Genomic DNA, 14,385 nt, shown 5'->3' with positions numbered 1-14,385 from the left:
GAGTGAGTGGGTGAAAATGAAAAAAAAAGTATGCCAATAATTCCCGTTTTTTTACGGTTCGACTTTTTAAAAAAATATCCCCTGATAGTGCTAACTTGGTGCCTACATAACACTACCACCCTATTAACTTTTGAGTGAGTGGGTGAAAATGAAAAAAAAGTATGGCAATAATTCCCGTTTTTTTACCGTTTTCACCGTGGAAACGAAAAATTTACCTTTCGATTTTTTTAAAAAATAACCCCTGGTAGTACTAACTTGATGCCTACATAGCACTACCACCCTATTAACTTTTGAGTGAGTGGGTGAAAATGAAAAAAGAGTATGCCAATAATTCCCGTTTTTTTACCGTTCGACTTTTTAAAAAAATATCACCTGGTAGTGCTACCTTGATGCCTACATAACACTACCACCCTATTAACTTTTGAGTGAGTGGGTGAAAATGAAAAAAAGTATGCCAATAATTTCCGTTTTTTTTACCGTTTTCACCGTGGAAACGAAAAATTTACCTTTCGACTTTTTTAAAAAATAACCCCTGGTAGAACTAACTTGATGCCTACATAGAACTACCACCCTATTGACTTTTGAGTGAGTGGGTGAAAATGAAAAAAAAGTATGCCAATAATTCCCGTTTTTTTACCGTTTTTCACCGTGGAAATGAAAAATTTACCGTTCGACTTTATAAAAAATATCCCCTGGTAGTGCTAACTTGATGCCTACATAGTACTACCACCCTATTAACTTTTGAGTGAGTGGGTGAAAATGAAAAAAAGTATGCAATAATTCCCGTTTTTTACCGTTTTTCACCGTGGAAATGAAAAATTTACCGTTCGACTTTTTAAAAAATATCCCCTGGTAGTGCTAACTTGATGCCTACATAGCACTACCGACCCTATTAACTTTTGAGTGAGAGGCTGAAAATGAAAAAAGTATGCCAATAATTCCCGTTTTTTTTTACCGTTTTTCACCGTGGAAACGAAAAATTTACCGTTCGACTTTTTTAAAAAATATCCCCTGGTAGTGCTAACTTGTTGCCTACATAGCACTACCACCCTATTAACTTTTGAGTGAGTGGGTGAAAATGAAAAAAAGTATGCCAATAATTTCCGTATTTTTACCGTTTTTCACCGTGGAAATGAAAAATTTACCGTTCGACATTTTTAAAAAATAACCCCTGGTAGTACTAACTTGATGCCTACATAGCACTACCACCCTATTAACTTTTGAGTGAGTGGATTAAAATGAAAAAAGTATGCCAATAATTCCCGTTTTTTACCGTTTTTCACCGTGGAAATGAAAAGTTTACCGTTCGACATTTTTAAAAAATAACCCCTGGTAGTACTAACTTGATGCCTACATAGCACTACCACCCTATTAACTTTTGAGTGAGAGGCTGAAAATGAAAAAAGTATGCCAATAATTCCCGTTTTTTTTACCGTTTTTCACCGTGGAAACGAAAAATTTACCGTTCGACTTTTTTAAAAAATAACCCCTGGTAGTGCTAACTTGTTGCCTACATAGCACTACCACCCTATTAACTTTTGAGTGAGTGGGTGAAAATAAAAAAAAGTATGCCAATAATTCCCGTTTTTTTTACCGTTTTCACCGTGGAAACGAAAAATCTACCTTTCGCCTTTTTTAAAAAATAACCCCTGGTACTAACTTGATGCCTACATAGCACTACCACCCTATTAACTTTTGAGTGAGTGGGTGAAAATGAAAAAATGTATGCCAACAATTCCTGTTTTTTTTGACCGTTTTTCACCGTGGAAATGAAAAATTTACCGTTCGACTTTTTGAAAAAATAACCCCTGGTAGTACTAACTTGATGCCTACATAGCACTACCACCCTATTAACTTTTGAGTGAGTGGATGAAAATGAAAAAAGTATGCCAATAATTCCCGTTTTTTACCGTTTTTCACCGTGGAAATGAAAAATTAACCGTTCAAATTTTTAAAAAAATATCCGCTGGTAGTGCTAACTTGATGCCTACGTAGCACTACCACCCTATTAACTTTTGAGTGAGTGGGTGAAAATGAAAAAAAGTATGCCAATAATTCCCGTCTTTTTACCGTTTTTCACCGTGGAAATGAAAAATTTACCGTTCGACATTTTAAAAAATAATCCCTGGTAGTACTAACTTGATGCCTACATAGCACTACCACCCTATTAACTTTTGAGTGAGTGGGTGAAAATGAAAAAAAAGTATGCCAATAATTCCCGTTTTTTTGCCGTTTTTCACCGTGGAAATGAAAAATATACCGTTCGACTTTTGTAAAAAATACCCCCTGGTAGTACTAACTTGATGCCTACATAGCACTACCACCCTATTAACTTTTGAATGAGTGTATGAAAATGAAAAAAAGTATGCCAATAATTCCCGTTTTTTTACCGTTTTTCACCATGGAAACGAAAAATTTACCGTTCGACTTTTTTAAAAAATAACCCCTGGTAGTGCTAACTTGTTGCCTACATAGAACTACCACCCTAGTAACTTTTGAGTGAGTGGGTGAAAATGAAAAAACGTATGCCAATAATTTCCGTTTTTTTTACCGTTTTTCACCGTGGAAATGAAAAATTTACCGTTCGACTTTTTAAAAAAATAATCCCTGGTAGTGCTAACTTGATGCCTACATAGCACTACCACCCTATTAACTTTTGAGTGAGTGGGTGAAAATGAAAAAAAAGTATGCCAATAATTCCCGTTTTTTTTACCGTTCGACTTTTTAAAAAAATATCCCCTGATAGTGCTAACTTGGTGCCTACATAACACTACCACCCTATTAACTTTTGAGTGAGTGGGTGAAAATGAAAAAAAAGTACGGCAATAATTCCCGTTTTTTTACCGTTTTCACCGTGGAAACGAAAAATTTACCTTTCGATTTTTTTAAAAAATAACCCCTGGTAGTACTAACTTGATGCCTACATAGCACTACCACCCTATTAACTTTTGAGTGAGTGGGTGAAAATGAAAAAAGAGTATGCCAATAATTCCCGTTTTTTTACCGTTCGACTTTTTAAAAAAATATCACCTGGTAGTGCTACCTTGATGCCTACATAACACTACCACCCTATTAACTTTTGAATGAGTGGGTGAAAATGAAAAAAAGTATGCCAATAATTTCCGTTTTTTTACCGTTTTCACCGTGGAAACGAAAAATTTACCTTTCGACTTTTTTAAAAAATAACCCCTGGTAGTACTAACTTGATGCCTACATAGCACTACCACCCTATTGACTTTTGAGTGAGTGGGTGAAAATGAAAAAAAAGTATGCCAATAATTGCCGTTTTTTTACCGTTTTTCACCGTGGAAATGAAAAATTTACCGTTCGACTTTATAAAAAATATCCCCTGGTAGTGCTAACTTGATGCCTACATAGTACTACCACCCTATTAACTTTTGAGTGAGTGGGTGAAAATGAAAAAAAGTATGCAATAATTCCCGTTTTTTACCGTTTTTCACCGTGGAAATGAAAAATTTACCGTTCGACTTTTTAAAAAATATCCCCTGGTAGTGCTAACTTGATGCCTACATAGCACTACCACCCTATTAACTTTTGAGTGAGAGGCTGAAAATGAAAAAAGTATGCCAATAATTCCCGTTTTTTTTTACCGTTTTTCACCGTGGAAACGAAAAATTTACCGTCGACTTTTTTAAAAAATAACCCCTGGTAGTGCTAACTTGTTGCCTACACCGTTTTCACCGTGGAAATGAAAAATTTACCGTTCGACATTTTTAAAAAATAACCCCTGGTAGTACTAACTTGATGCCTACATAGCACTACCACCCTATTAACTTTTGAGTGAGTGGGTGAAAATGAAAAAAAAGTATGCCAATAATTCCCGTTTTTTTGCCGTTTTTCACCGTGGAAATGAAAAATATACCGTTCGACTTTTGTAAAAAATACCCTCTGGTAGTACTAACTTGATGTCTACATAGCACTACCACCCTATTAACTTTTGAATGAGTGGGTGAAAATGAAAAAAAGTATGCCAATAATTCCCGTTTTTTTACCGTTTTTCACCATGGAAACGAAAAATTTACCGTTCGACTTTTTTAAAAAATAACCACTGGTAGTGCTAAATTGTTGCCTACATAGCACTACCACCCTACCAACTTTTGAGTGGGTGGGTGAAAATGAAAAAAAAATATGCCAATAATTCCCGTTTTTTTTACCGTTTTTCACCGTGGAAATGAAAAATTTACCGTTCGACTTTTAAAAAAAACTACCCCCTGGTAGTACGAACTTGATGCCTACATAGCACTACCACCCAATTAACTTTTGAGTGAGTGGGTGAAAATGAAAAAAGTATGCCAATAATTCCCGTTTTTTTACCGTTTTTCACCGTGGAAATGAAAAATGTACCGTTCGACTTTTTAAAAAATATTCCCTGGTAGTGCTAACTTGATGTTTACATAACACTACCACCCTATTAACTTTCGAGTGAGTGGGTGAAAATTAAAAAAAAAGTATGCCAATAATTCCCGTCTTTTTATCGTTCTTCACCGTGGAAATGAAAAATTTACCGTTCGACTTTTTTAAAAAATAACCCCTGTAGCCCGTTTCTGTAACCTTGCGTTATAATAACGAACGATTTGCTATCGCAAGGCACGTATCGCTTTCGATATGAAAAGTGTTTCTGTAACGCACTCAATTCAACTAGCGATATAATAGTGGTGAGTTTTTATCATATCGATGGAACAATCGAAATGGAACATAGGATCTGTCACCAATAGCGAAAAAGATATAATAACAAACACAAATTCTTTTTAATAGCTAGTGAAGAAGTTCAAGATTCATTATATAAATTGTGAACTTTTGCTTAAACTGGTATTATAAGTGATTTACAATCATCCCTTGACTATAATAATAAAAGAAAAATATTGTGCTACAGGTATTTACTTTGCGACGTGTTAGCTGCTTAGGCACGTCTGAATGTTGCAAGTATATTACCCTTATACGTTTGTTAATCTTGCGATTTAAGAGACAATCTAAGCGTCCTCTTGCCAGCTATTGGAATTGGAATATTCAATTCCCAAAACCGGAAAAAATACAGTTTTTTATCTCGATCGGGCAATTCCTGGATATATTGCAACTACTTCAATAACGTCCATAAATATAACAACGACAACCTTCCGAACTAAAAGCATACACCACGGAGTACCCAAGTAAGTAATCTAACATTCTAAAATTCAAAATTACAAAAAAACTATACTTCCTGACGCAATAGCAATGGCAGCATGTAACATCACACGACAACGCCTCAGATGGAGCCAAGTACTTTATTGAAAACCTTTTGTTTCAAATATATGAACTTTTTGACGACCAGAGTTTAGTTGATGTGACATTCAAATTAACAAATCCATCTTCCTTGTAAGTAAACTTTCATTTGAATTAACGCTATTGCAGCTTGTATGTCACATATATTAACTACGGTTGTTATATATGTATTTACAGAATTACGACTCATCGTCTAATTCTATCGGCGGCAAGCCCTTATTTCGGTGAACTGTTCAAAAGGGACAACGGGATTTGTCCACTTATAGAAACCACCAATATCGACAGCGACACTTTCGAGCGCTTAATCACCTTTTACTATACCGGCAAAACGCTCATAACCATTGACAATGTGGATCGGCTGTTAAAAGCGGCTTTAATACTACAATTGAAAGGCGCTGTTGCAAATTGCTGATTTTGTAATAGAAAATATAACCGATTTCACATTGCAGCCAGCATATAGTCTGGAGAAGTAGACTCAGTGTGAGACACTAAATGAAAAAATTCTGGCTTACGAAACACAAAACTGTATGCATGTAAATCAACGTGTGCGATTATTTGAGCATTAAATTTATTGTTTTATTATCTCGCAGGTAACCCAGAGCAGTGAATTTTTAGATTTTGACGCCAAAAAGTTGCAACCTATCATAGAAAGAGACAATTTGCATGTACGGTGCGAGAAAGATGTTTTTAATGCTGTAAAACGTTGGTATGAACATAATGCTTATGCGCGCAAACATCATATGCCAGAATTAAGTGCTTGTCTGCGGTTAACCCAATGTAATATGGTCTTTAGTATGACTAATATTCATCCGTTACCGGGTTGTGAAAACTTGGCATTCAAGGTTTTAACTTGGCATAGATACCCCTTGGCTCGTTCTAAGCTGACATTGAAGTATGCAGAGAAACGTGGTGGCCAGTATCCTGACGAAGAATCAGTTTTGGCTCTTAACCGATGGGTAAATAATACCGGGATATGACTCTTTACAAATGGTTAATGATATTATTTGTAAAATGTTAAGGTAGAATCAACAGTCGGTGCTAATGACCAGTATAACAATAGCTTCCCGCTCAAGATCACGGATCGAAAACTATTTTCACTCTAGCGATAAGGAGACTCCTTGAAGATTTTCGGGAGTTTTGCTGTTGTCGATGTGGACAGAATATTGATTCGGTACATTCTGGAAAATACCACCATTAAGGTACTTGCCCGACCATCTCGGGAAACCACATTAACCCTTCTACCCTCTTCATTCCCTTCCAGATCGTAAAAAGGATTTGGTTGAGCTGCAGGCCGGCGAATACGTTTCCCTGGGATTGTAGAAAAGAGGATACTGGCCGTTGATTGGCTACGGATAATTGTACAATTTAGACTAGCAAGAACAAAATTAGCGACCAAGGTGAAAAAGGCAAACAAGTTGCATAAAATGATACACAGCAGACAGAATGAGACCATTCAATAAAGTTCTCACAGAACCATAAATGTAATACTCCTATTGCTAATAGAAAATGCTCGCAATGTGTTTTGAATTCGAAATCAAAACAAGATAGTCTATAAAATTTTTGTGATTGTAGCAGCATAAGTGTGACAAGAAAAAATTTAAATTTAGGTACATTCGAATGTTGAATACAAAAACAAAAACGTTTAAACGTCAATATATCGGCACTCTGATGTTTGGGAATGTACCTAGCCTTTTGTAGCAATATAGGAGTATTACGTATATGCGCAGAACACCCCCAGCGGGTTAGAGGATCAGAATATACCCGCGGTAGGTATGCCTGTCGTAAGAGCCGACTAAAATACCAGATTCAAGGGGCTGTGTGGCGCAACCCTTCAGGTGGCCAGCGCAATATATAGCTTCTCCAAACCCAATTGTCACCTATCCGCGGCGAATCCTATTTCACTAACAGACGAGGCTCTGGCGCCCCAAGCTCCTCATGGAACTTGGGGTGGGGAGGGAGGGAATGGCCTGAAGGTTTAATGTGGCCACATAAATCGTTCCCGAGATGGTCGGGCTAGCGCCTTAATTGTGCTATGGTACCGGATCTGTATCCGGCAAAGGACCATCACATCGATAACACCTCCCAAAGCCTTCGGGGAGCAACCTTATCACTACAACAACAAGAACAACAATTTTTTAACTATAATTATTTATATATATAAATGATATTTTTTTCTTGTAAATATAATTATTAAATATAATGGAAGTTGTAATGTGTTTTCAGGTGCGTTATTACGTTTATATTAATATTGTGTAATGAGTTAGAGAAAAAAGAAAACGTTATCTATTTGAATGCTGATTTATTTAATTATAATTAATATGTATGCACTACTATATAAACTACTTTGCGACTATTGTTTCAATATTCAATATTTCTTCATCAAATTCATTTCATAAGTAGTTTTGTATGAAATAGATATTTATATGTATGTACAAAGCATTGCAATTAATTTGAAACACTTTATTCAAATTTCAAGAAAATTCCAGAAAACCAGAATTCCATCAATACTAGATAAAAAAAATTCAACTTTAATCCTAAAATTTCTGCTTAATTTTGACAATTTTTTTTTCTGAAGTGTTTAGCATATTCTCCCAAACAAAAGAAATTTATATAGAGAAATGGGCCTTAAAAAAATGCATATTCAGAAAGTTTTTAAGATTTCTAAGAAAACAATTTTAAAGCTTGGGGTGACTTAAAAAGTTTCTCGAATTTGGAGTGTTCAAAATTAATTACTATGCTTGTTGATATAAAATTATGAAAAAAAATTTAGAAATTGGCAAAACAACGTAAAATAGATAAAATTTACATATATTTGTGTTTAAATTTGGTCCTATATTTTTGACTACGGCCACGGTTTTTTTTGTCTGTCGCTAGAGATATATTCTTTCAACCAGTTTATAGAAAAACGCTGATGCTGGGCATTTTTAAGTTGTAATGGCTTTTGAGAATGTGTATAATGGTAATTTAATCATTAATAGACTGTGGTTTTAACGACATTTCTATTGACTTGAGGGTTTCGTGTATGGCTTTAAGCGAATTTAAAATTTCGCAAGTTAATTTTTGTTGCCCATTATTAAATTCTCTTTGCCTTTCGTCTTGGTCTTCCATATGTTTCTTTTCGGCGTAAGCACCGCTGAAAGTATTATAACCAGGTGGGTTCGATTGAGATGTAGCTGGGTCGAGTACGGTAGAGTTTGTCTTTGGTTGTGGAGTCGCCCTTGAAGTCACTTTTGGAGTTTGGTTAGTAAGATCCAAAAATTCTAGGTCATCTTTTATTTCATTTGTCTGCAAATAAAAACATAAAATGTTAGTATACATGAACAAGCAGCAATAAACATTTGGATTCACGACACAATCCAAAAAAACATTCGCCTTGCCGAACTTATTTTGAACCTTTGGGTTTCGACGTTTTTACCGAGAATATTTATGTACATTTACCTCAGAAAGTCCCCCTTCCTATAATTCTTTTGTATATTTTTTAGAAAATCCTTTACGTTTTTGTTCACGCTGTATAAGTGCAGCATATTTACAGAACAAGAAAAGGTCTTAATCATTTCGTATAAGTGCCGGAAAAGCTTTTCTGTAAAATCTTCCATTTAATATCGACTTCGCTGTCCAAATAAACGGCGTATACGAAAATTGGTTCATCACGTCATATGAGCGTAGTTTTATGCAATACTTTCTTTAAAACTAAAAGCTTGGCATCCAACTCCATTGCTGATATATGTATGGACAGTTCTTAGATGTATATAATAAATTGATCAATATTTCTTCCTCCAAATTCACACTTCTTCAGAGACAATCCCTCGCTTTTCTGCTCAATCTCGCCCAAAAAACAAATTTCTGCTCTCTATTAAGTATTCACACGTTCACCGTGAAATATTTTTGGTGTTGCAGCTTTTTTAAATGCTAAAATTGACAAACTCAAGAATGAAAAAATGAAAAGCTGCTTAGCACACAAAAAATTCAAATTACAGAAAATGTATGCTATCACCACCTTCGGAGCTAGTGATATGAATATCGCAAGAAATAACGAAAATACATATTCACCACTCATACAGAAACACTACCTTGCGATAACAAAGCATCAGGGTTGCTTTTTGCGATATAATTCGTATCGCAAGGATACAGAAACGGGCTACTGGTAGTGCTAAATTGTTGCCTACATAGCACTACCACCATAGTAACTTTTGAGTGGGTGGGTGAAAATGAAAAAAAAGTATGCCAATAATTCCCGTTTTTTACCGTTTTTCACCGTGGAAATGAAAAATTTACCGTTCGACTTTATAAAAAATATCCCCTGGTAGTGCTAACTTGATGCCTACCACCCTATTAACTTTTGAGTGAGTGGGTGAAAATGAAAAAAAGTATGCAATAATTACGGTTTTTTACCGTTTTTCACCGTGGAAATGAAAAATTTACCGTTCGACTTTTTAAAAAATATCCCCTGGTAGTGCTAACTTGATGCCTACATAGTACTACCACCCTATTAACTTTTGAGTGGGTGGGTGGAAATGAAAAAAGTATGCCAATAATTCCCGTTTTTTTACCGTTTTCACCGTGGAAACGAAAAATTTACCTTTCGAATTTTTTTAAAAATAACCCCTGGTAGTACTAACTTGATGCCTACATAGCACTACCACCCTATTAACTTTTGAGTGAGAGGCTGAAAATGAAAAAAGTATGCCAATAATTCCCGTTTTTTTTTACCGTTCTTCACCGTGGAAACGAAAAATTTACCGTTCGACTTTTTTAAAAAATAACCCCTGGTAGTGCTAACTTGTTGCCTACATAGCACTACCACCCTATTAACTTTTGAGTGAGTGGGTGAAAATGAAAAAAAGTATGCCAATAATTCCCGACTTTTTACCGTTTTTCACCGTGGAAATGAAAAATTTACCGTTCGATGCCTACATAGCACTACCACCCTATTAAATTTTGAATGAGTGTATGAAAATTAAAAAAAGTATGCCAATAATTCCCGTTTTTTTACCGTTTTTCACCGGGGAAACGAAAAATTCGACTTTTTTAAAAAATAACCCCTGGTAGTGCTAACTTGTTGCCTACATAGCACTACCACCGTAGTAACTTTTGAGTGGGTGGGTGAAAATGAAAAAAAGTATGCCAATAATTCCCGTTTTTTACCGTTTTTCACCGTGGAAATGAAAAATTTACCGTTCGACTTTTTAAAAAAATATCCCCTGGTAGTGCTAACTTGATGCCTACATAGCACTACCACCCTATTAACTTTTGAGTGGGTGGGTGAAAATGAAAAAAAAGTATGCCAATAACCGTTCGACTTTTTAAAAAAAATATCCCCTGATAGTGCTAACTTGGTGCCTACATAACATTACCACCCTATTAACTTTTGAGTGAGTGGGTGAAAATGAAAAAAAGTATGCCAATAATTCCCGTTTTTTTACTGTTTTCACCGTGGAAACGAAAAATTTACCTTTCGACTTTTTTAAAAAATAACCTCTGGTAGTACTAACTTGATGCCTACATAGCACTACCACCCTATTAACTTTTGAGTGAGTGGGTGAAAATGAAAAAAAGTATGCTAATAAATCCCGTTTTTTTACCGTTCGACTTTTTAAAAAAATATCCCATAAACAAAGGTCTAATTGCCGCAAAGCCTTTTTAACTAAGAAACAAAATTAATTCACGAATTGACTTAACTTTTTTTTATGGACCTTGTTGCCCGGCTAGCTTCGCGGTAGAACTTTGAGACTTATCTTAGGGGTGAGTCGTGCCCCACGTTGCTTGCATCGAGGTTCCTGGTAGTGACTTCCCACATATGAAAAGGTTTCCTGTTCGCTTCATCGTCAGGTCTTCAAAGCGATGCAGGTTTGTTATGGTCCACTTGGGAGAGTCAACCTTGGAACGTACCAGTTGGCTAGTGATAGGAAAAAGTTAGGATTCACCCTCACTCATGTCTGCCTGGGTGGTTAAAACATTTTTTTTGTTAATTTCGTGCGGGTGGCATCATCAAAAATTCCCATGACTTTGACGAATTTTCAATAACACCTGGCTCAATGGTGTAGGTGGCTCATCTCATCAGCTGATGTTACTCGTTTCATTGTACTGACATAGAGATGGTCAAAAGAAGACGGCAAACGCAAAACACACCCGATGCATTGGCAATTAGGCACTGTCGTGGTGGTAAAATTTTACCTAATTTAGCGCAAGACGTTCCCACAACACACAAAAGTTGCAAAGTTTTACGCTTTCTCTACGTTCCATTCACGTAACATCAATACAAAGGTTTGACAACCGGAACGCGACATGTATAGTGCTGTAGGGATGAGCTAACGATAACAATGAACCAATCGATAATCGCCGCCACAGTGAGATAACTGCGTTTTTCCATCGCTGAATGGAAGAAGAAAAATTTTTATGTGAATACAATTGTGGGTGCGGCCATCTGAAGAAAAAAGAAAGGGATTAAGTGGATGGCACGCGTGGGTGAATTATTACGACCAAGTAAATTTCTACATTTAAACTAATCCAAAACACTTAAATTTGCTAAAATGAGATTTATAGTTTGCCAAAGCTATGCTGAAAAGGTTGGGATAATAAAATTGCGGCAATAAATTAAAATAGAGAAAAGATACCAGTGTACCCATGCACATACATATATGTATATGCTACTAAAGCGGAATGGAACCAGTCTTTTAAAAGTATTGCAAAGTCTACCATCCCTTGAGTTATATATGTAGTGATGAAATAATTTTAAAAGTTTTCAATGAATCGTTGGCGTTGATTTTGGCAAATTGCACAATTTCACAATGCTAACATAGTATGGTTCATGATAACCACTGACCAACTAAATTGCTGGAGATCAAATTTGCTATCAACAGCATGTATATGATTGTATGTAATAATTCGTTTGGTAACGACCATTGCCAACGCCTCCACAACCACCACTAACCACGCAAACAACCGCGCGTTAACACCACCATTGCGTGCAACACCGCGCGCAACCACCAGCGATATCGCTAGCCAACCAAACGTACCACCTCCAGCTGTAGTAACAACCAGCAGGGCCGCCGCATATAGGCCTGCTGCAACACCAGCTTTAGGACAACCACAACCAGCAGGGCTGCCGCTTATAGGCCGCGGCAACATCAACGTATTAACGACAACCAGCAGGGCCGTCTTATATAGGCCGCTGCCACATCAGCTTTGGACAAACACAACCAGAACAGGGCCGCTGCTTATAGGCCGCGGCAACATCAACGTATTAACGACAACCAGCAGGGCCGTCTTATATAGGCCGCTGCCACATCAGCTTTGGACAACCACAACCAGCAGGGCCGCCGCTTATAGGCCGCGGCAACATCAACGTGTTAACGACAACCAGCAGGGCCGTCTTATATAGGTCGCTGCCACATCAGCTTTGGACAACCACAACCAGCAGGGCCGCCGCTTACAGGCCGCGGCAGCATAAACGTATTAACGACAACCAGCAGGGCCGTCTTTTATAGGCCGCTGCCACATCAGCTTTGGACAACCACAACCAGCAGGGCCGCCGCTTATAGGCCGCGGCAACATCAACGTATTAACGACAACCAGCAGGGCCGTCTTATATAGGCCGCTGCCACATCAGCTTTGGACAACCACAACCAGCAGGGCCGCCGCTTTTAGGCCGCGGCAACATCATCGTATTAACGACAACCAGCATTCCGTCTTATATAGGCCGCTGCCACATCAGCTTTGGACAACCACCACCACCAGGGCCGCCGCTTATAGGCCGCTGCAACATCAACGTTATTAACGGCAACCAGCAGGGCCGTCTCATATAGGCCTGCTGAAGCACCCAGCGTAACAACTTACCAGCGCGTACAGTAAGCAACAGCAATGTTTGAAACCGGGTGAGTCAGTTCCAATTCAAGGGTACTATACTAGATAATATGCAGGAAAAAATTAGTCGCCTCCATGTAAAATTATCTTTTTGTGCCAAATTACTGTAATTCATTTCAAGTACTTTCAACGAACTTAAAGACCTTTTCTAGTTACCTTAAGATTAAGGAAGTCACATTAAGTTTTGATTAACCTCATTTAAATCTATTGTACGAAATTTAGTCTTGCAACATACCTACATCTACGTAAGGGCGTGTACGTTGCTACACGTTTAAAAGTATACCTAGATGCAGGTATCCAATATAAATTTCTTTTAAATCGTGTTGCATGAAAATTTAGTCCTGCAACATACCTACATCCACGTAAGGGCGTGTACGTTGCTACACGTTTAAAAGTATATCTAGATGCAGGTATCTAACACAAATTTCATTTAAAGCGTATGGTATAAAATTTAGTTTTGCTACACGTGTAGAAGTATACCTAGATTAAATAATTATTACAAAAATCGTTTTTTCTCTTATTCGCGACATGCAACCATCTATGTGTCCGTTTGCTACACGCGTAAAAATATACCTGGATGCAGGTACCTAAAATAACTTTCATTAAAAAATTATTTCTAAACCCCCCTTTTTTCTTAATTGCGACATATACGCATCTATGTCTACGGTTGCTACACGTGTAAAAGTATACCTAGATGCAAGTATCTAATATAACTTTCGTTAAAGACTTTTTACGAAATCTTTTTGCCTTATTTGCGACATACATACTTCTGTGCGTGCGTTCGCTACGTATTTAAAAGTATACCTGGATGTAGGTATGTAGTATAAATTTCAATTGAGACCTTTTTACAAAAAAATTTTGTCTCCGCTTGCGACGTACATACACCTGTGTAAAAAATTGTAAAAGTTCTGCAAATCATTTTATTCAAATCCCGTTGCGGATAGTGTCGCCGGTATACATATATATATAGTACGTTACAGAGTTGAAGGAGTCACCCTGAACCATAGATTTTTTTTCTCTTACCTGCGAACGCCATGTAAATGGGTAATGCATTACACAGCAGCGACATAGGCCTTTCTGCGAGAGTTGTAACCTAGACGCAACAAGGGTTGGGGATTGATGTCCTTTTGAACCTGGAACAATAAACTCGTTTCAGACGTTTCTTTTTGTATTTTCAAATAACGTCGCGACTGAACCCTTGCACAAAAAAAAGAGGAAGAATTCCCCAAATTAAATGAAATA

General features: G+C 37.0%; 2 long non-coding RNA genes across 3 annotated transcripts; both read left to right on the top strand.

Moving 5' to 3' along the window:
• The first annotated feature begins 4,743 nt into the window (after nucleotides 1–4,743).
• LOC137242267 (uncharacterized) lies at nucleotides 4,744–5,600 on the top strand. 2 transcript variants are annotated; one of them, XR_010950162.1, is made up of 4 exons: nucleotides 4,744–4,830; nucleotides 4,895–5,168; nucleotides 5,231–5,373; nucleotides 5,458–5,600. It is a non-coding gene; the product is annotated as an uncharacterized lncRNA (long non-coding RNA). The 2 variants fall into 2 exon arrangements; XR_010950161.1 differs by having other exon boundaries at nucleotides 4,758–5,168.
• Nucleotides 5,601–5,709: 109 nt separating this feature from the next.
• On the top strand, nucleotides 5,710–6,473 carry LOC137242266 (uncharacterized). The gene is made up of 3 exons (XR_010950160.1): nucleotides 5,710–5,813; nucleotides 5,871–6,236; nucleotides 6,300–6,473. It is a non-coding gene; the product is annotated as an uncharacterized lncRNA (long non-coding RNA).
• The last annotated feature ends 7,912 nt before the right edge of the window (nucleotides 6,474–14,385 follow it).

Source organism: Eurosta solidaginis, chromosome 2, assembly GCF_040869045.1.
Source record: "Eurosta solidaginis isolate ZX-2024a chromosome 2, ASM4086904v1, whole genome shotgun sequence".
Classification (NCBI taxonomy): Eukaryota; Metazoa; Arthropoda; class Insecta; order Diptera; family Tephritidae; genus Eurosta; species Eurosta solidaginis.
Note: the sequence above shows the minus strand (reverse complement) of the source record. Positions and strands in the feature narration are given on the sequence as shown.